Source organism: Chiloscyllium punctatum, chromosome 44, assembly GCF_047496795.1.
Source record: "Chiloscyllium punctatum isolate Juve2018m chromosome 44, sChiPun1.3, whole genome shotgun sequence".
In the NCBI taxonomy this organism is placed as follows: domain Eukaryota; kingdom Metazoa; phylum Chordata; class Chondrichthyes; order Orectolobiformes; family Hemiscylliidae; genus Chiloscyllium; species Chiloscyllium punctatum.
This window is the reverse complement of record NC_092782.1, coordinates 32,329,975-32,350,769: the sequence shown is the minus strand read 5'-3', so window position 1 is coordinate 32,350,769 and position 20,795 is coordinate 32,329,975.

The following is a 20,795-nucleotide window of genomic DNA, read 5'->3' as shown; positions in this document are numbered from 1 at the left end:
TCGATACTATCGACGACACCTCCAACCTTTGTGTCATCTGCAAATTTGCTAACCCACTCCTCAACCTCCTCATCCAAGTCATTTATAAAAGCTACAAAGAGCAGAGGCCCAAGAACAGAGCCCTGCGGGACCCCACCCAACACTGACCTCTAGGCAGAATACTTTCCATCTACAACCACTCTCTGCCTTCTGTCAGCCAGCCAATTCTGAATCCAGATAGCCAAATCTCCCTGTATCCCATACTTCCTAACTATATGAATGAGCCTACCATGGGGACCTTATTAAATGCCTTGCTGAAGTCCATATACAACACATCCACTGCTCGACCTTCGTCGACCTGTCTCGTCACCTCCTCAAAGAACTCAATAAGATTTGTGAGGCATGACCTGCCCCTCACAAAGCCATGCTGACTGCCTTTAATCACGGTATGCTTTACCAAATAGTCATAGATCCTATCCCTTAGAATTCTATCCAAAACTTTGCTGACCATAGATGTAAGGCTGACTGGTCTGTAATTGCCAGGGATTTCCCTATTACCCTTCTTGAAAAGAGGAATAACATTCGCCTCCTTCCAATCCTCCGGTATGACTCCCATGGAGAGTAAGGGGGCAAATATCCTCGCCAGCAGCTTAGCAACCTCCTTTATCGCTTCCCAGAGCAGCCTAGGATAAATTTGGTCTGGCCCTGGGGACTTATCAGTCTTAATGTTTTCCAAAATTTCCAGCACATCAACTTCATCAATCTCAATCTGGTCAAGACCAGCACCTCAAAATTTTCATTTACAACAAGTTCCCTTTCCTTGGTGAAAACTGAAGCAAAAAATTCAATTAGGGCTTCCCCTGTCTGCTCAGAACCACGCACAGCTTCCCTCCGCTATCCCTGATCGGCCCTACCTTCTCCCTGATCATTCTCTTATTCCTCATGTATGAGTAAAATGCCTTTGGGTTCTCCCTAATCCTCCTTGCCAAGCCTTTTTCGTGCCCCCTCCTGGCTCTCCTCAGTCTATTTCTGAGCTCCTTTCTATCAAGCCTATAATCCTCTAAAGCTGTGCTAGATCCTTGCTTCCTCCACCTTACGTAAGCTGCCTTCTTCCTTTTGACAAGAAGTTCCTCTGTTCTCGTCATCCAAAGTTCTTTAATCTTACCTCTTCTTACCTGTCTCAGAGGAAAAAAATTCATGCATCACTCACAACAGCTGCTCCTTAAATAGTCTCCACATGTCTGCTCTGCCCTTTCTGTGGAACAATTACTCCCAGTTTGTACTTCTCAACTCTTGTCCGATAGCGTCATAATTTGCTTTTCCCCAATTAAATATCTTACCTCGGAAACTGCTCCTTTCACTCTCCAAGCCTATGCTAAATGTGAGGCAGTTGTGATCATTGTCAACAAAGTACTCACCCACCGCGAGATCTGACACCTGTCCTGGCTTATTGCCATGCACCAAATCCAAAATGGCCTCTCCCCTCGTCGGTCTGTCTACATACTGAGTAAGGAAACCCTCCTGAACACACCGGACAAAAACAGCTCCATCCAAACCATCTGCACTTAGGAGGTTCCAGTCGATATTGGGAAAGTTGAACTCACCCATAACAACAACCCTGCTACTTCTGCATTTTTCCAGAATCTGCCCGCCTGTGAGTTCTTCAATCTCTCTACTGCTATTAGGTGGTCTGTAGAAAACCCCCAATGTAGTGGCTGTTCCCTTGTTGTTCCTAACTTCCACCCATACTGACTCAGTAGACAAACCTTCCTCAACAACCTTCACTTCTGTAGCTGTGATGCAATCTTTGATCAGCAGTGCTACACCCCCTCATCTTTTTCCCCCTTCCCTATTCTTTTTAAGCGTTCTAAACCCTGGAACATCAAGCAACCAGTCCTGCCCCTGTGAAACCCACATCTCCATTATGGCCACAACATCATAGCCCCAAGTACTGATCCATGCTCTAAGTTTGTCATTCTTATTTCAGACTCTCCTTGCATGAAAGCCGACACACTTTAACTGATCCTTTTGTTTCATCGCATAAGAAAACTTCCTGATAGATTCAATACATCCTGTCACTGCCCATCTGCAAGTGACCCCCTCTCAGACATGTGACCGATTCCCACCCCCAGGCAAACGAGTTTAAGCCCTCCCGAACCACCCGAGCAAACCTCCCACCCAGGACATTTGTGTCCCTCCAGTTCAGGTGCAACCCATCCTTCATGTTCAGGTCCCACTTTCCCCAGAAGGTATCCCAATGGTCAAGTATCTGAAGCCCTCTCTCCTGCACCAGCCTCGCAGCCATGTGTTAAGCTGCATTCGCTGACTGTTTCTCATCTCACCATCTCGTGGCACTGGTAGCAAACCTGAGATCATTACTCTACTCGTCCTGCTCTTCAGCTTCCAACTTAACTCTCTGTAGTCACTTTTCAGATCCTCAATCCCTTTCCTGGCTATATCATTGGTGCCAATATGTACCACGATTTCTGGCTGCTCCCCTTCCCCCTTCAGAATCTTGTAAACCCGATCAGCGACATCCCAGACCCTGGTACCGGGGAGGCAACATACCTTCCGGGAGTCCCGTTCCTGACCACAAAATCTCCTGTCAATCCATCTAACCATTTAGTCCCCTACTACTAATGCTTTTCTATTTTCCCCACTTCCCTTCTGAGCCACAGTGCCAGGATCAGTGCCAGAGACCTGACAACTATGGCTTTCCCCCGGTAGGCTGTCCCCACCAGCGGTATCCAAAACGGTATACTTAATGCTGAGGGGAACGGCCACAGGGGATCCCCGCTCTGACCGTCAGTTCCCTTTCCTCCCCTGACAGTAACCCAGCTGTCCTTATCCTGTGTCTGGGGAGTGACCACCTCCCTGTACATCCTCTCAATTTCTTCCTCAGCCTCCGGAATGATCCGTAGTTCATCCAGTTCCAGCTCCAGTTCCCTAACTCAGTTTTCGAGGAGCTGGAGTTGGGTGCACTTCCCGCAGCTGTAGTCGGCAGAGACATGTGAAGTCTGCCAATTTATGCAGGAGGAACATGCAACTGCCCTAACATCCATAACCTGTTACTCTGATAGCCTGCACAGAACTAAACAAAGGAAGAGAAGAAAAAAAAAAGAAATCTGAAAACTTACCGAGTTTACAGACTCTTGGTAAGGTTAGAGGAGGTGGGTGGGAGGGATGCCCTATGGGATAGGATCTCGTGTTTAGATCTCACCCACTTAAAACCTTCCCAGAAGTCCTTTGCTCCTCCCTCGTACCTCTCGGCAAATGGAGTCGCAGGTAGATAGGATAGTGAAGAAGGCGTTTGGTATGCTTTCTTTTATTGGTCAGAGTACTGACTACAGGAGTTGGGAGGTCATGTTGTGGCTGTACAGGACATTGGTTAGGCCACTGATAGAATATTGCATGCAATTCTGGTCTCCTTCCTATCAGAAAGATGTTGTGAAACTTGAAAGGGTTCAGAAAAGATTTAAAAGGAAGTTGTCAGTGTTGGAGGATTTGAATTATAGGGAGAGGCTGAACAGGCTGGGGCTGTTTTCCCTGGAACGTCAGAGGCTGAGGGGTGACCTTATAGAGGTTTACATAGTTATGGCGGGCATGGATAGGATAAATGGACAAAGTCTTTTCCCTGGGGTGGGGAGTCCAGAACCGGAGGGCATAGATTTAGGGTGAGAGGGGCAAGATATAAAAGAGACCTAAGGGGCAGCTCTTTCACACAGAGGGTGGTACATGTGTGGAATGAGCTGCCAGAGGAAGTGGTGGAGGCTGGTACAATTGCAACATTTAAAAGGCATTTGGATAGTTATGTGAATAGGAAGGGTTGGAGGGATATGGGACAGGTGCTGGCAGGTGGGACTAGGTTGGGTTGGTATGTCTGGTCGGCAAGGACCGGTTGGACCAAAGGGTCTGTTTCCATGCTGTACATTTCTATGACTCTATGGTTGCTGGTCATAAAGCACCTTAGTGCCAAGACACCACTGTAAGAGATCCTCAAGGTAATGTCCTGGGCCCAACCATCTTCAACTTCTTCATCATTGACCTACCTTTCACCACAGGGTCAGGAGTAGAATGTTCATTGGCAGCAATTTTCAGCACCATTCCCAACTCCTCTGACACTGAAGCTGTCTGTGTCCATAAGCAGCAAGTCCCAAATGACCTTTAGGTTTGGTTTGATATGTGCCAAGTGACATTTGCATGATCCAAGAATTAGGAATGGCCATCTTCAACAAGAGAGAATCTAACTATTTTCCTTTCTTAGTCACTATAGCTGTATCACTCACAAGCATCTTTTACAAGAAATTGAACTGCACCACCCATCTAAATCCTGTGGTTTCAAGAGCAAATCAAATGCTAGGGCTTTTGTCGTGAGTTACTCACCTCTTGACTCCTCAAAGTCTGTAAGATACAAGTCAAGGGTGTGATGGAATGTTCTCTGCTTGACTAGATAGCTGTAGCTCTAACAAAACTCATAAAGTTCAGCAATATTCAGGACAAAGCAGTCCACTAGATCAGCATTTCCTTAAACATTCAACCCCTTCACCACCAATGCATTACGCCAACAATGAGTCCCATCTATAATATACACTGAAGCAACTCAACAAACCTCATTTGAGAGGACCTTTAAAAACGTGACTGCTAATACCTAGTAGGTAAATGGTAACGGATAGATGGGAGCAGCATCTTCTGCAATGTCCCTTCGTAACAACACAATACCCTGGCTGAGAAATATATCACAGTTTCAGGACTATTGACATGTGAAACTCCTGGAACTTACTCCACGACAGCATTGTATGTGAATCTACACCTCATGGACTTGTAACAATCCAGGAAAATGGCTCATTACCTTAATTTTGAGGGAAGTTAGGGATGGGCAACAAATGCTGACCTAACGTCATTTTATATTTAATATTTTCAAAAGTGTGTTCAAATCTCAAAACACCTGAAGCTGCTAAATTAAAACTATTGTGCGAAATACTGACTACACTGCAATGTAACTTTGTTTATGAAATATTAATATTTTGTGAAAGTTAATTAACTCTGCTCTTTGTATAGTAATAGATTATAAACTAAACGGTGCTTTTACTGTAGGCTTCATATTCAACTTAGGCAAGATGTCAAAGAATGAGCTAACTAAATTTAATTTGAATTCAAAAGTGTATTTGTGACAAATAGCTGTGGTGGTAGAAATCACTGTGTAAAAAATGGTCAGATGAATCTCAATATCATGTTGTGTTTTGGTTTTGCTCTATGACCTGCCCTCATCATTAGATGGACTGGATTTATCTGTGCGCTTGTCAACATTTGGTGATTATTAAATAGACATTGAGCTAAATTCCTGTCTTCACCACATGGGCAGTAATTTCGTCAAATTGCACCATGTTAAAAAACCTGCCTCACTTTTCTTCACTGAAATCATTAGAATGAAAAACTGGATGATTTGTAAACAGGTGGGTTATCCACTTTGTCAAACAGTGAAGAAGAAAATGCACTGCAGTATGTTATATGGGGGCTAAATAAATGTAGAGTGCGTTGAAATATAACTCAACCATTATTATAACCTAGATTCAAACTTAGGCCAAACTGGTGGGTGGCCAAGTTACATTACTCTGATGATTATAAGGGATTTAAAAGAAAACAAATTTAGAGTTCTTAATCTGATGAATATTGGGCAAGAGTTTGCAGATTAAGACTAGTTAGCATGTCAAAAGGAAATATAAAGCAGCAGTTGTCTTTTTAAGTTTACAGTTATTTTGTCAGGGTAATGTACAGGGAAATTTTCTTGCCATAAGACATGGCAAGTAATTTTTTTTACTGACAACTAGAACAATTTTATACTCTTTGCTAATCTCTTTGTTAAAATAAGAACTTCATGCAAATGTGCTCAGTTGGCAATGTCACAGAACAATTTCAACCCAAACATTTTGCATAAAATGAGGCATACTTTACTTTTCACTGAGTTCTTTCATCCAAAGTTACAAATTTTGTGAAAATAGATTTCTGTCTGCAAATATAATGTGGCAAACTTGACAGTTGTAATAGTAAAGGTGAAAAGGAACTGGCAGCGGTTGTGAAAGAATCTTCTGCAATAAAGTGTGAATAGAAAGGCTAAAAAAAAAACATTGTGAGCTTATAAAAGATGTCTGTGAAAGTTTTCACAATCATAGTGCTCTCTTAGTTTTTCTTTGACTGTATAAACCTCTTGCCCATGGCTTTGTGATTTATGATGCCATCTAAATCCAATGGATGGTACAACTTCATAATATACTCTCAGCCACCTGCTGTTCTCTATAAAATAATAGCTCTTGGCAACCCACACGCTTGACAATTGTGTTATGGAGCAAGTTTTGAATGTAAATTGAGGGATAATTGAATATCAAGACAAATAATAGAAGAGAAATAAACACCATTTTGTATAAGAGGTAATTTCCCAAGTAGAGAAATGCAGTATACTAACTCGAACTCTAACAATGACAACAAAGAAGCTTTTCTTAATTAAAAACATACCAATAACTAAAACCATTGTGTAGTTGGTAATCATGTCCTTTCTGTCTACAATTTGTGAGGTATTCACAGCCAAACATAAGGAAGAACAATTAGTTAGCAGACAGAAGCTGCCCTCTGGTCAATTACATTTCCAGAACAGTATGAGAATGGGCTACGTTAATATTGATGCAATATCAAATGGCTTTTGTTTTTATTGGAGTTAGTTTACAAAAACTTGCAAACCTTTGTAATCTATGGAGAATCCTCACATTGGTAATACATACAGACAGCAAGAAGAGAGCTGAAAACAGGAGCAGAATATTGTGGCTCTGATATGTTCAGAAACCAAAAGGGAAAAAAAAAATCATCATTTTTACATCATTTGAACTCTGACAGCAACATAATGACTAAGCTCATAATTCCTTGTAGCAATTACGATACCTTCATCTTTACAGAAACACTTTGCTGGCAAATGTACCTGGGGACCTTATGCACTTTGACCATCATCATTAACAATGGACTAAGCAGCAGGATATGATGATGAGTTTTCCCAAGTGTATTATTATTGTCTCTTGCATGGCTCCAGCAGGATCTCAAAGTTATTGATTAAATGTTCAAGGGACATCTGTTTCAATCTATGGTTGCTATTACTGACCTCTTTGACCAAGCTTTTGGTCATCTGACCTAGTATCTCTTTATGTGCCTTGGTACCATACACATTTCATAATGCTCTTGTAAAGAGCTTTGGGATGTTTTATTGTGTAAAAGGCATTGCACAAATATAAGCTGTTAGCATTGATATAGGTTAAGTGGGTCCTGACAAACCACCTTCAGTCTGGGAAAAAATGTCCAATTGTGCTGGCAATGGTGAAGGGCACCGAATCTCAGCCATTGGAAGTTTTACACCACTTCCACCCTGTCATCATGTGAAAGCTGCCCTGCATTTAAAATTGAAGAAAAAAGAGGATTAAAAAAAGCAAAAACAAAAGACATCAGTAAACACAATTAGTACCTGGAGTCAAATGCAGCCAAGGGTGCAAGAAAGCACAGGAGAATAAGACATAAATGAGAAAAACATTTACCTTTTCACTTCAAAAACTGAACTCAGCAAGCAAGACTTGATTCTATATACATCAATGGCCAGAATTGTTATGGATACCATTTGAGCTGTGGGTAGAATCTTGCACAAATGTTTCAGTGGAGGGTATGATCTATTTCAAGTCCTATTTGGTTATAAGGTTTCTTGAATTGTCAAACTCAGTTATAAGGGCAAAACTAGCATTGCTAAATGCCAGATTGAATTTAATAGCCATGCTGGTGCGCATTTCCAGTGGGCAGAAAACAAACGGGAACCCACAGTGGTCATTTTCAGAAACCTAAACAATTTGGGGCTGAATCTCTAAGGACAGAGTTCTGACCTCCAGTTGCTCTTGGCCAATCTGAGGTCAGTAGCTCCTCAGTTCCAGCAGCATTGCTGGGAATAGTGGTTATTACTAGTACTACAGCTAGCCAGCACTTTCCAGTATGTAGTGGAGCCCTGGAGTACAGGTAAGTGGGGAGAAGACCATTGGGGGCACTCAGATTAGCTCCTGTCTGCCATTGGCAAGAGCATGAACTGGTACAAATAATATAAAAATGATGAAAAACAAGAAGTGTGACATGACTATATCTTAAACATTTGAGCAGGTACATTACTCTCGGCGTTGAAAAAATGACAGAAACTGAGATGTGCACCAACTTGGGCAGAGTTTACTTACGTACATATTTTGCTTATTAATGGATTTTTAGAAATTGAAAATTCTACCTGTATTTGTAACATAAATTAATTTGGAAGTTTTTGCATGCACTTGCTGCCTTGATTATTTTAGCTTTGTTGTTGCAAATAAGACCATAAGACCATAAGACATAGGAGCGGAAGTAAGGTTATTCGGCCCATCGAGTCCATTCAATCATTGCTAATGGGCATTTCAACTCCACTTACCCGCATTCTCCCCATAGCCCTTAATTCCTTGTGACATCAAGAATTTATCAATCTCTGCCTTGAAGACATTTAGCGTCCCAACCTCCACTGCACTCTGCAGCAATGAATTCCACAGGCCCACCACTCTCTGGCTGAAGAAATGTCTCTGCATTTCTGTTCTGAATTTACCCCCTATAATTCTAAGGCTGTGTCCACGGGTCCTTGTCTCCTCACCTAACGGAAACAATTTCCTAGCATTCACCCTCTCCAAGCCATGTATTATCTTGTAAGTTTCTATTAGATCTCCCCTTAATCTTCTAAACTCCAATGAATACAATCCCAGGATCCTCAGCCATTCCTCATATGTTAGACCTACCATTCCAGGGATCATCCGTGTGAATCTCCGCTGGACACGCTCCAGTGCCAGTATGTCCTTCCTGAGGTGTGGGGACCAAAACTGGACACAGTACTCCAAATGGGGCCTAACCAGAGCTTTATAAAGTCTCAGTAGCACAACGATGCTTTTATATTCCAACCCTCTTGAGATAAATGACAACATTGCATTCGCTTTCTTAATCACGGACTCAACCTGCATGTTTACCTTTAGAGAATCCTCAACTAGCATTCCCAGATCCCCTTGTACTTTGGCTTTATGAATTTTCTCACCGTTTAGAAAGTAGTCCATGCTTGTATTCTTTTTTCCAAAGTGCAAGACCTCGCATTTGCTCACATTGAATTCCATCAGCCATTTCCTGGACCACTCTTCCAACCTGTCTAGATCCTTCTGCAGCCTCCCCACTTCCTCAGTACTACCTGCCTGTCCACCTAACTTTGTATCATCGGCAAACTTCACTAGAATGCCCCCAGTCCCTTCATCCAGATCATTAATATATAATGTGAACAGCTGCGGCCCCAACACTGAACCCTGCAGGACACCACTTGTCACCGGCTGCCATTCCGATAAAGAACCTTATATCCCAACTCTCTGCCTTCTGTCAGATAGCCAATCCTCAATCCATACTAGTACCTCACCTCGAACATCATGGGCCCTTACCTTGCTCAGCAGCCTCCCGTGTGACACCTTATCAAAGGCCTTTTGGAAGTCTAGATAGACCACATCCACTGGGTTTCCCTGGTCTAACCTACTTGTCACCTCTTCAAAGAATTCCAACAGGTTTGTCAGGCATGACCTCCCCTTAGTAAATCCATGTTGCTTGTTCTAATCTAAATGTGAATTGGTTTATGATTGTAAACAACAAATGCACTTTTCAGATGATGAACTTTCTCCAACCCTTAGGGGCATTGATATACAGAGGGATCTGACTGTGCAAATCCACAGATCCTTGAAAATGGAAACACAGGTGGATAAGGTGGTCAAGGAGGCATACAGCACGCTTGCCTTCATCAACTGGGGCATTGAATATAAAGTTGGCAAGTTATGTTTACAGCTGTATAAAGCTTTTGTTAGACAACATTTGGAATATCATATGCACTTCTGGTCTTGGATGTTTTGGAGAGGGCACAGAGAAGATTTACCAGGATGTTGCCTGGTCTGGAGGGTTTTAGTTATGAGGGGAGTCTGGCTAAACTCAGATTCTTTTCACTGAAAATAAAGAGGCTGAGGGCGACCTGATAGAAGTCGACAAAATTATGAGAAGCATAGATGGGGTGGATAGTCAGAGGCTTGTTCCCAGGGTTGATAGGTCAACTACAAGAGGGTACAGGCTCCAAATGAGAGGGAGAATGTTTATGGGAGAAGTGTGGCGCAAATCTTTCCCACAGAGGGTGGTGGGTGCCTGGAACACACTGCCAGTTGAGGTGGTGGGAGCAGGCACGTTAGCAACGCTTAAGATGTATCTTGACAGAAGCATGAACATGATGTGAACAAGGGATAGAAACTGCAAATGGGAAATAATGTCTAAATAAAGATTAGGAATTGGCACAAACTTGGTCGGCTGAAGGGCCTGTTCCTGCACTGTCATGTATTGTATTATTTATTGAAAGAATCTCCAATAACTTGAAATTTGTTCAATGCATCTGAATTAATTAACCAGTAGCAACCCTAAGATGTTGTCAATTCAGGTAAACATCTTAAAGTGATTTGGTTGTAACATCATTATTAGATTAACAACAATCTACAAAGTAAATCATTCAGGTACTAAGGTTGGATCCATCAAGCACAGATGGGAATTGATTTGGTTAAGGACATTTATTTTCAAACTACAGATCCTAATCAGACTGGGCCATTAGCAAAGAATGTAACAATGGAAGCCTATCATTGCTGAAGTCAACAATAACAATGTGATCTAGATAAGGACCTAGTGGAAAAATAGAAAGTGTTTCTCCGGTTTTTCTTTAATCATGTGAACATGCTGATGACGGTGTGTTTATACTTTGCTTATCTTTCGATGACTGCACGGGACTTAATGCAATGGTTATATTATGGTTCTGAATTTAAGTTAACCCAGTATCCTTCCATGCACAGAGGTGGGGTGAGCCACCATCTCACATGTTGAGTTGTGAACAGTTTTTAATCCGAATCTGGGATAATCACTGCCAGTTTGGCAAAGCGGGACTGAAAACTTAGGGAGCAGCCATTGGAAAGCAATGGGAATAATCACTAGTAATATCAATAAAATCTAACATCCTTTAAATACTTTTCGGTGGGCATGTCCTGAATAAATTATACTTTACAGGGACAATTTGTGAGCAGTAGCTTCTGGGTCCTTGTGCTGCCTCACACTGTAAAGTTTATGGGGATCTTTAGTCCCTGACACAGGGAAGAGGTGAGGTGATGGGGATGGACGATCAAAAGAGTGAGGATGCAATTCAGGCAGCTCAGTCCAAGATATCCTCAAGGGGCAAAGAATGGCTAAACCTGCATCTTCTGGCCCACAACATGGCTGTAAAGTCACCAGTCTTGGAATCTAGAGGTTCAGACTAATGTTTAAATCTGGGGGATGTTTAAGTTTGTCAATTTTTAGAAAACATATCAGGAGAACGTGAGGACTGCAGATGCTGGTGGGTCAGAGTCCACAATGGAACTATCAGGAAGGAAGTCTGTCCTCTTACGTCACTCCTGAAACGTCGATTTTCCTGCTCCTCGGATGCTGCCTGACCTGCTGTGCTTTTCCAACACCACTCTAATCTAGACTCTGGTTTCCAGCATCTGTAGTTCTCACTTATGCCCTCTTACTTGGCCTGTCCTTTGCATGACACCAGATCTTAGCAAAACTACCCTTGAATGAACCCTGAAGTGGTCAGCAAGCCATTCGGTTTGATGAAACTGCTACACAGTCTAAAATAAAGATGATATTGACTTAAGCACCAAAAGCAACAATGGCAAATCCAGTCCTGCTGACCTTGCAAAGCATTCCTTAGTAACATTGAATTGGGAGAGCTGACCAATAGCGTCATATACACAAAATGATACCTTACAGATAATGTCTCCGACACCACCATCTCCATTCCTCATGGCAGCAGATTGGAATAGAACTGTGAGGGGAGTTGCCTTGGGAGTGTTTAATATATCAGACCCCATTTCTCAATAACACAATAATGCTAGTTTATTAATACTGCTCTATAGTTGAGCCTTGGTAGGTCATAAAAACAGCTTGTACTAATTTTCCTCATCTCCACACACGTTTGTTTGACACAGCTTGACTAAGATTGAAACTGTTTTGGACAAAAACTCGAGTCTTACTATTTTATTGTGTGGTAGATTTATACAGACTTTCCCATTGTGACAACTGTTGGAAGCGTATTTTATTACTAAGATGGGCACTTTTAACTTTTACATGGAGTCGTGTAAATTCAGAAATCTTTTGTATCTAGATCAATTTTCTTCAATGCTCAGGCAGAAAGCTGCAGAAAACAATTTTTCTTTTGCTGATGTTACAGGAAAGAAAATTGGAAGCTTTTGACGTCTGTGAGGTTTAGTAGATGAATCTCACTCAACTGTTTTCCAATTGCAAAGTACATAACTATGGCCATAGAATTATTAATTAACAGTAGTCAAGGAATGAAGCTTTGAGGTTGTTAGCTATTTACTAATTGGATAGTCATACCAATAGACGATCCTGCAGTCAAATGTTGGCCAAAAAGATATCTGATAAAGCAGATTCAATTCAGTGTAAGAATAAATAGAACCTCTCTGCAGCCCTTAAATTCAGGTGTGGATTATAGTAGATACCTGGCTTGTACTTCTGCATGTCAAGCTTTAAAGTTCCAAATGGGCAGTGGTGGGAATATGACAGACTTACTGAAGTCAATAAATGAAGTGACTTCAGAGTCACTTTGAAATACAACTTGGAGTTTCCTCAAAACTATGCTCATTTTAGCAAAGCATTTTGCCAATATTGGCCAAATCATTTTGGAAGAATTTCAAGCACAAGTAACACAAATAAAACTGATGTGAACATTTGCTCCGGTTTCAAAATCATCAATGCTGAAAGCTGGCTCCACCCACAAAACTAGCAAACACCAAGATAAAAGTGACTGAGAATTTGAGGTTTAAGGCTGTGCACTAATTGAGTTTGAAATCACATCATAGTGGTGTGTCAGACTAATGTTGTGGTTCAAATATTCAGATCATTAGACAATTGTAATACAGAATAATGTGCAGTGCTGTAACTGTCTTTTCACAAGTGCAGAAGAGAGCCTTATTGTTCTGAAGTTTTAGTAACTCAGTAATTTTGCTATTTCAGTTCAAAAGGCTTTTGTTTGTTGACATTTTCATTATCCTACATATGTAAAAGAACAAATAGCAAGTACCATCATATCAGCTGATGACAAAAGAAGTCCAATGATCTCAAAAAAGACTAATGGCTGTAACCAGGCGAGTGGATAAAAACCATTTTAAACATTATTATTACTGTGTAGATGAGATGAAGTAATGTGAGTGACTAAATATCAAAGGAATGGTCTGTCTATTTGAAAAAAGAACTGTCTGAAGTATGCCTTTAAGTAATATATGCATTCATGAGTATAATTGCTACACATTAACACCTTAAAATGAGAGACAGGTCACTTTGTCCTGTTAGTTTAACAGCTTTGCGGTTTCGAATTTTTCTTATCAAAGGTATTAAAATTCTTTGTGAACAGGAGAGGTGGTTTGGCTCCACTTATGACAACTCATGGTGTAGCTATCAGTTGTTGCTGTTGGATCACATGACAACATGCCAATAAACAAAACCAAGAGTTTCAACATTGCTTGTTTGTTCAAAAAAGTAAAAGTGTAAAGGACATCCAGATAGATGAAAGCTATTTTTCAGATAACTGGTGAACATTAGAAGTATGTAACAACTGACCTTGTTTCTAGGAGTGTTATTAGGTACAGAGCTGCCAGCCTTGAATTGTTTACAATGCCTTTTATTGGAGCTGATTGGGACCAAATGTCTTATAACCATCTTCATGATGGACATTGGTCAAATATTGAAGGACAAGTTCAAAATTTGCAAGTTTCAAATAAGACAAGAGATTGGAAGATTTTCCATTACTGTTCCAGTATTCAGGGGCGAGAACTGAGTTGTCTATGAGATGTATTAGTTACAGTTAAACATGAGGATTAAATATTTTAGTGAAATCTTGATGATCAGAAACAAAGAAGGAACTTTTGTTATGTGTAAAAGCATAGCAATTGAATTAGTCTCCCATTTTAAGTGATGTCACATTATTTTTGAGTTGGGAATCATTTCATAGTATGTAGGTAATACACTTGCCTCTGCATCAAAACTTTGTGGCCCCAAGCACATATTCCTGGTTGAAACTTTGATGCATTACTTTAGAAAAGGGTTTCACACATTGAAATTGGAATTTTTCAGACGTATCTTGAACATCACTTCTGTCTATTCAGGCAGACACTACAATGGTATGGTTTTATTCAATGTAGAACTGGCAGTATTTCTGGTATCCTCGCCAATATGTATTCTTTAATCAACCACTAGCCTGAATTTCCTTGCAAGTTGAGTTGGGGCATGGCAAAGGTTCTGTTAGACATCTGCTTGAGTTATAGAAACATAAAATCACAGAAGATAGGAGCAGGCGGAGGCCATTCAGTCCTTTGAGCCTGCTCCACCATTCATCACCATCATGGCTGATTGTCTAACTCAAGAGGCTAATCCTGCTTTCTGCCCAGAACCTTTAGTCCCATTCAGCCAAGTGCTGTATCTAGCCATCTCTTGAATCCATTCAATGTTTTGGCGTCAACTACTTCCTGTGGTAAAGAATTACACAGGCTCACCACACTTTGGGTGAAGAAATGCCTCCTCATCTTCACCCTAAATGGTCAATCCTCAGACTGTGACTCCTGGTTCTGGATGCACCTATCATCAGGAACATTCTCCCTGCATCTACTCTGTCTAGGCCTGTTAGAGTTTTATAAATTTTTATGAGATACCCCTCATTTGACTGAACTCCAGCGAACACAGTCCTAACCTGGTCAATCTTTCCTCAAATGTCAATCCCCTATCCCAGAATCAGCTTGGTAAACCTGCACTGCACTCCCTCGAGAGAAAGAGCATCCTTCCTCAGAAAAGAGAGTCATACAGCACGGAAATAGACCCTTCGTATCAACCAGTCCGTGCCAACCATAATCCCTAACTAAACTAATCCCACCTGCCTGCAATTGGCCAATATCCCTCCAGATATTCCTTATTCATGTAGTAATCTAAATGTCTTTTAAACATTGTAACTTTACCCACATCTATCACTTCCTCTGGAAATTCATTCCACACACGAACCACCCGCTATATAAAAAATAAGTTAAGGTAGGAGTCCAACAAACTCACCAGAAATTGACCAGAATTTAATTGTGCCATATTCTTGTTGTTTCTGTGCTCTGTATTAACAGTTGTAGGGAAAAATGAACTCCTTACAGTGTCAGTAATATCAGGGATAGTATTGCAAATGCATTTGGACTTCTGACTTCATTCTTACCTGAGCTCAGTAAGGTTCCAGGTTGGAGCTGAATTCTGGTATGGTGAGACACATGAAGTGTACTGACCACCAGATAGGCACAAGTCTATACCAGTGGGGCTTTCATGTCATGAAAGCGGTTATCCAAAAGATTGGGAATTAAGAATGTATTTTTCAAACAGTTCCCATACACAATACGATGTTAATAGAATATTGCAAAGATGTCACAGTTTATCATTATCTAAAGAGAGACGAATCCATTTTGAATGTAGATCCTTTCTTATAAGAGAAGCAACAATGATAGTTTGCTTTTTATGAGCTTGAGCTCCTAAACAAAAAGCATTTGTAAATAATACACACATTATCAAATGTCAGAATGAATGATGGGTATGGACAAATTTCCTTTTTGTTGCAGAAGATTCCAGCTATCAGCAGGCAAAAATAAAACTTTTAAAAATAAATTGCAGTTTTGTCAAGAAAAGATTTTAATTTCTCCTTAACACTTTCCTCATTCCAGATGAGGATTGGGAAAAGCAGGTGATGTTACAATTGCCAGTAACCCCAGGAGTGACAAATTTTAAAGTCTTTTTATAGTACATCAGCTGGGATGTACTATAAAATTTTAGCTGAAATTCTAAACTTCATAGAGTCAGAATCAAATGGCCCATTTGAAAATAGCTCTGACCTCTGTCCACAAATACTTTTGATGATATTTTCAACTGTGACTCCTCTGAGAAAGGCAAGTATCGCAATTCCTTTTTTCATCACTTTTCTAGTGATGTGTGCAAGGTCGGTAAGGCCACACTTACTCCCCATTTGTTGTAACCTGAAATTTTAATAATTGCAATACATCCTGCATTGAATCCCCTTAGAGGCAGAGTAAGTGGGCACCAAAAGAGCAAACAAGGGGCTTTGAATTGTACACTGCCCTGATATATCAAACAGCCATCTGTCCCTCTTCACAAAGCAGTTTAGCAGCAGCATTGCAATGCAAGGTGTCAATGTGAGCATTGAAGTGGAGAGCTAGTCTAAGCGAGTTGGAGATGTACCATGATGATGTGGTGAGGCTGGTGTGTGTCTGGTGTCACAACCTTTGCGGACCATGATTGCAAGTGTTCACTACCCATGAATCATGCCCTAAGATGTTGGGGAAGATAGAAGCCACAGGGTGCAAGTGGCAAACTGGAGCTGCCAAGTAGCTGCGTTGACTTTCGTATTGGCAATTGTCACCATTTAGCTTCGCTCCACCATAGGAGAGAATAGAAAGCTACATATAAATAAATAGCAAGATGTTAATGTATGCAAATCAGCCACTTGCAACTCACTAATGACAATCTTGCCTTACTGTTCTTTCATTTCTTGACTGAGAATCTCATTTTTCCAGTTCTGTCATGTTTTGTCAAAATCATGCATGGATTAAGAAGATTCAGCCCTATCTGATCCATCTTTCTCATTCTTTAACCATCCCATTGATCTTCCTGCTAGTGAATAACTTTAACGTTATCCTCAACACTGCTTACAATTGCCCCGATTAACTTTTCCCTGTGTGTTTCCAAAATTTCCACTCATGAACAATTAGTGTCCATATTATCTGTAATCTTATTTTTGAAAGTATTTTAAAGCTTTCAAATAATATGAAATCATCAAGTACGTATTGTTAACTCAGGTTATATTGCTTAGTAAATAATTTCAAAGAACATGTGGAAGAGGTTCTGTTTTTACCTGAATGTGATCTGAAAACTATCACAACACAGCAACTAGTAATAAATTACATTTTTCGGGCAAAGTAATTGTGCCATTAACTCAATTAATTGTGCATTCTTGTTTGGTGCTCTCTACATAAGTCTTGACATTTCAGCCAAGCTATAAGTCCTATTGCCAAAAGGCCTATTGCCAATATCAGAAGACAAGCACATAGAAATTTGGGCGATATTAATCTGTCTGCTATTTTATTGCAGGTATTAATTTGTTTACTTGAGCAGGCAGTTACGTAAATACGCTAACAGTCATCTGCCAATATTGATAATACAAATTTCTATAATGCTATAAATTCAATGGTTCAGAGCTGTTTTAAAGTATTGTTTTGCATTTCATGGCCATTAAAACACTGAAAGAATAAACCAGCTGTACTATGGGGTTGGCTACGTAAACTATTATATAAAAAAGTCAGAATCAATAAGAACTCATTCTCATTTTCAGCCTTTTCAAAACACCAGTCAATATTCTTCATTACATTTTACAGGACAAGGACAAAACTAGAGTTTTAAAGGACTTAGTACAGCCTTTTAGAAAATCTTGCAACAGAGTCATTTGGAAGTTTAATGAATAATTTCATCATTTTGCAAACACATAATTTACATGTAACTTTGGCAAATGCTTTTGCTGAGTCACAGTTATACAAGATCTCTCCCATTGGGTACAATACTGCTGACCATCTGGGAAAGTAAATATAATATCAGCTTAGTTATCAGAGGTAGCTTAGTAGTGCTATATGTTACATCAAAGGATCACTCAAATTGCCTGAAGCTTTAAAGAGAACGACATTCCTTGCCTTTGCATTGCCTAGTCTGTACTTCATAACTATCAGATATCAAAACTACTTTAAAAAATCCTTTGAAGTACTGTAGCCTTTCCAAAGTCTTTCTTTTTAGTTTTAAAAAAAAATCAGTTTCTTTACAACAAGTGTGGTAAGTTCTACAATATGATACCAGATTCCTTTTCAAATGATTGCGGTATCAAAATCTTTTAAGTTACTTTTGTCTGTAATTCAAGGCTGTGATCTATAAAAGGAAATACCTGCGGGCTTTGTTCTTTGAAAGGTCGGACATTTAAACTGAAAGCTAACAAAAACATCTCTTAGGAAAACCAGTTAGAGAGAAAAAAAATTATGATGTCTACTTCAAAAACGATATTGGACTTACTTTACTTCTACTTCAACAAACCCACGGGGGAAAGCTTTGGCATTTGACTGCAACGAGAGGGCTACCATGTTGAGGGAAGGAGGAGAAAAAGGGAACACGCTTGAAAAAGGGCAGAAGTTTGTCTTAGTGTGACTGCTTCTTCTTGAATAGGTTCTGTCATTGAACGCAGACACAGAATTGCAACAGAAAGCTAGAATTCAGGCTCTAATGTCTATCATCTGAAGCTACATAATTATGATGTAGGATACTAACGTACAAATCATTTGAAATTTCTCCCTGAAACAATAGTGGAAATGTTACACAGATAAGTCGCTTATAGTTTACAGCACATGGACATTCAAGCCAACAAATCTGAATGATTGAATGATTTCATTGTCACATGTATTTTACAGCAAGAATACACTAAAATACAGTGAAAAGTTTTCATTTGTCACCACAATTCAACACCATTTTGAATAATTTAAGAACTAGGAAGTAAATAAAAGCTGTATCTTAAAGAAAGTCCATTAGACCTGAGCCAGCTTATCGCCATCAATAGTGCCTGTGCTGCTGTCCTTCCTCCCCCACTTCACTGCAATCTTCACCAGATCCAAATATTCAAATCACCATTCAAACAAATCAATGCCCCCAGTTAATGCTCCACACTAATCCCCTCCCTTAACACTTTATCTAAGCCTTTCAGAATATCCTTCGATCTTTGCATCTTGTTTCTGTGCTTACCTTTCTTCTTAAATGCATCCACATTGTATGTCTCAACCATTTCATGAGATAGCAAGTTCCAAATTCTTATTGCTCTTTGGAAGCTTTTTCTTAATCGCTATTGGATTTATCAGTGGCTATCTTATATTTATTACATCTTACATCATCAGCAGATAGAAGCATTTACTCTTTGTCTCCATCATCAAGCCCTTGCATAATTTTAAATAACTCTGCCATACCAACCTTAAACTCCAATCTGTTCAACCTTTGTTGATCAGAATATCCTTTTATTTCTGACATCACGACATTGAATATTTTTCTGCAACTTCTGTAAAATCTCTAATATCATATCATTGTATAAAGCCCAGCATTGTGAATAGTACAGTCAATACATGAATCAACCTGAGATCCCATAGCAAGACCAATTTTCAGATGCTATGCATTCATGTGCCAAAACATAATTTTACAATCCTAGAATTTAAAAATTTGCTGCAAAGAATAATTCAAAGTCCTAAAGGGGGGCACCTTCCAAGCAACTGTGCAGTTTTCAGTCCAAGATTTACAAAAACAGAGATATTCATTCCATATTGACATACCTTTACTTCTATAAATAGGGATTATAGGTTAGTGTTGTATAATACTGCACAAAATATTTAGCAGCCTCATTCTAGATTTTCATGTATTTTCTAAATTAAATAACCAAGACATTTGATTTTAAGCAATAATCCCTTTCTCAACATTTCAGAAATCGCATTGGAAGCATCTTTAAAGTACCACAACCTTTGTAAAGTATACTTTGCTCTAAAATTAACTTTAAAACCTACAAAGTTTTTTTTTGCAGTCTTGGAAAGATTTTCAATATCAATTCCAAGTACTATATTAAAAATGTTTAAGGAGGCTGTGAACTGTAAAGTGGATCATTGTCAAGGGTTTACATTTTATGTTTGCAAAACCAAGAGTCAGTGACTATATCCACAAGATTTAGACCATCCTCTTTCTCTGAAAAAAGGGAATGAAAGTCTCCAAGAGTTTAATTCTGACATTGTTAATATATACTTTCAGTGTAAATTGATTCACTAAAAGTACACGTGAGTATCTAAATGGTCTTCAGTGTAATGTTCTGATAAGTGGGTAATCAGGAATCAATAATAATGAAAGTTGACACTTAGGAGTGAAAGCTCAACCAGTTTATTTACTTAAAGTAATAAACATTTTCATCGCTTTCTTAAGACATCTAGAGGTGATCAGTGAATGTCATTGTTAAGCACATTTTAGAACAAAACAAACCCGTACACAAAGAAAGATCATAGAATCCCTACAGAACAGATAGAGACGGTTCAGCCCATCAAGTCTGCACCAATCCTCCACAGATTATCCCACACCGCACCCGATCCCTGTAACCCTGCATTAACCAGAGTTAGATTAGATTAGATTAGATTAGATTAGAGTACTTACAGTGTGTAAACAGGCCCTTCGGCCCAACAAGTCCACACCGACCCTCTGAAGAGCAACCCACCCATACCCCTACACCTAAGACTACGGGCAATTTAGCATGGCCAATACACCTAACCTCCACAGTCCAAAAATGTGCAGGTTAGGTGTATTGGCCATGCTAAATTGTCTGTAGTGTTAGGTGTAGGGGTATGGGCGGATTGCTCTTCGGAGGGTCGGTGTGGACTTTTTGGGCCGAAGGGCCTGTTTACACACCGTAAGTAATCTAATCTAACTCTGGTTAATGCAGAGTTACAGGGATCAGGTGCGGTATGGGATAATCTTTGGAGGATTGGTGCAGACTAGATGGGCTGAACAGTCTCTATCTGTTCTGTAGGGAT